At 37.2% G+C, this 2,743-nt stretch overlaps 1 protein-coding gene across 12 annotated transcripts in view; it reads right to left on the bottom strand.

Annotated features, from left to right (window-relative positions):
• stxbp5l (syntaxin binding protein 5L) overlaps positions 1-2,743 on the bottom strand; it is a gene marked incomplete at its 3' end in the record, with an annotated part of 161,945 nt that overhangs the window by 130,487 nt on the left and 28,715 nt on the right.

The following is a 2,743-nucleotide window of genomic DNA, read 5'->3' as shown; positions in this document are numbered from 1 at the left end:
GTATTTACTTTTTCAAGCCATTTATATATTTCTACATTTATTTCCCATTATGATAGGTTTGGTCCTCCATAGGCTGCACGCTCAGCAGCTGTCTGCCATTAGTCATGTTAAATATCCCAGTGGAGTGTCACTTAGGATAACCTGCTCTGAGCGGATGTACATCAGAAAGGCCAACAGCATCACAGATGAATAAAATCATTCTGCAGCACGAGGGAATATTTCTCCAAGCGACACGGGGGCAGCTGAAAAAAGCTACTGACTCACACAACTGCAAACAAATACTTTAATTGATGTTTATGTGTTTGAAATGTGGTTTTGTTTGGACTTTGCCATCTAGTAAAATTCACAATAGAATTTAAAATCGTACTTATAACACACAAATTTGACAACCAAGCTCCAGATTACAATAAAGATGTTATTGTTCCATAGTTTCAGAGCACTTGGTTGCAGGTTTACTTGTGGTTCTTAGAGTTTCTAAAAGTAGAACTGGAGGCAGAGCTTCTGTTATCAGGCTCATCTCTTGTGGAACCAACTGATGCTGACACCTTGTTTACTTTTATTACTAGGATAAAGCCTACATTTTGATAAATCCTATGGTCAGGGTTGACTTGGGGTTTCCTGAGCTATCCCATAGTTATTCTGTTACAGGCTTACACTGCCTGTCACATTTCCTCACTCTGCTGCTGTCTTTACTCACTCAACTGTTGTGCTTTTGCCTGCAGTTTAGTTTGTTTTCCTTCCCACAGAATCCACACCTGACCCACTTCCTGTTTGTCTGCATCTCTTTCCTGTCCTCTCTAACCCCAGCCGGCCGAGGCAGATGGCCGCTCGTCCTGAGCCTTGTTCTGCTGGAGGCTTCTTCCTGTGTTAAAGGTAGGTGTTTTTTTTCTTCCCCCATCACCRTCAGGGTGCTGATGCAACTCAGGCTGTGGGGGGCTGCAATGAATGGAAGTTTTAATGCAATAGTGTCTGTATAGTCTTCTAATGAATTATGTTGTGATGGTGCAAAAATGATTTGAACTGAACAGAGTAGTTTCAAGATTCACGAGTGCTGTTTGTCAAGTTTAACTAAGTATCTAATTGACTTGTTTTCAATTATGTGGCTGAAAGTTGTGGGCCAGTTCATTCACACTTCTTATTTTTATTTATTTATTTGCTCATTTTTCCTACATGATCAAAATACATGATAAAAAACTCTCTTTTCTCTACACACAGTCATGAACTCAGTCTTTTTTTTACACCCCTGTGTGTCTCATTAGGCTTTTCAGCTGTTGAAATGTACATTCAGAACCAGTGTCCAGCCACAGGCAGTCAAAGCATACCCTGACATGCCTCGCTGCTTCTCACTGACCAGAGTCAATGATAGAAACAGYTTAAATAACGAATAAGTCTGAGAAAAGAGGGCAGTGAAATGGAGCACTTTCCATAGGMGAAAAATCACTGTTAATAAAACATTTATAATGCAACATCACTGACAGGGTATGTGGACGGGTCAGATATCAAACTCTAAAGAGGTTAAAATAAAGCTGTATTTTACAATAAAAACTAGCAATTCATCAAAATAACTTAAAATAGTGAGAAAAACTGTAAGTATGTTTCCCTTTTTATTCTTTAAAAAAGAAAAATGATTGTGAAGATGTAATGTCACTCACTCTGATGTTTAAAGATGTTAAATGGTTTGGTCTGGTTATTAAATTAAAAAAAATATCTAGACAAAAAGGATTTAGTAAATAATTAGACACTTACTCAACAAAAGAAGACTTTTGGTTTCAGCCCATTGTTTTCACACATTTAATCTCTGCGTCTATCTTGYACCACATCACCCACTCAAACACCTCAACAAAGAGAGCAGCTCTGTCTGAGGCATGTGCTGTCAGTTTTTGCAAACTAAAAACACAATGACTCATGCGAGTCTTTAAAGATTTTTTTGTAACTAAAGTGGGTCTCTGATATGAGGCCCCTTGAATGGAGAAACTGAGAAAATAATTTGATCTCACAAGCCAGGAAACATGTTAGTCTCATTAAAGTGCTGCTCAGATTTTACCACAGCAAAAGTCAAGTCAGCAGCAGTTATTAYATTATTATATATATTTTGAAAAATTGGTTTTAGTAAAGTCAGATGACCTGAAGATATCTTGATTATACTGAACCAGATTTGCAGCCCTCTGACTCACATTACACAAACACCAGTGCATAACGAAGGTAGCATTTTAAGCTTAATTTAACATATTTTTGCCACTTTAAATAATTAGCTTTATTAACTATTGCATAAATGAGTGTAATTTCCCAATATGTCAGTTTGTGAGGCCATTCTTTAAGCCAATGCCTTTCAAGAAATTGGTGGAAATGTAACACCCCCCGGTGATGCACTTTCTGTAAACACAAATGTAGTTCGGGTTCATAAATAATACACAAGAGCTCCTGTGTTAATCTATATGGTGTGTGCCAGCGTGCATTTGAGTAAACACTCCCACTGCAGACCAATTAGGACTGGCTGACCTTCACACACAACCATATCTGACAGTCAACAAATGCAAACACTGCAGGGTTTCAGATATGCAAGGCCACTCAGCATCTTGCATTAAAAATGTATTTGTAAACAATATGGCTTTKATTCAAGTTATAAAACTAAACTAAACTAAAAAAAAATAGTTAACAAAAATGGATTCAGCAGACTTACAGACTTTATGACTTTGTTTTGGCATTAAAACTATGTTTTATTCCATTTTAGTTATTTTACTTG

The sequence above is a fragment of the Austrofundulus limnaeus genome, unplaced genomic scaffold (assembly GCF_001266775.1).
Source record: "Austrofundulus limnaeus strain Quisiro unplaced genomic scaffold, Austrofundulus_limnaeus-1.0 Scaffold146, whole genome shotgun sequence".
NCBI classification, from domain to species: Eukaryota; Metazoa; Chordata; class Actinopteri; order Cyprinodontiformes; family Rivulidae; genus Austrofundulus; species Austrofundulus limnaeus.
The sequence above is the reverse complement of the archived record's forward strand: the minus strand, read 5'-3'. Positions and strand labels throughout refer to the sequence as shown.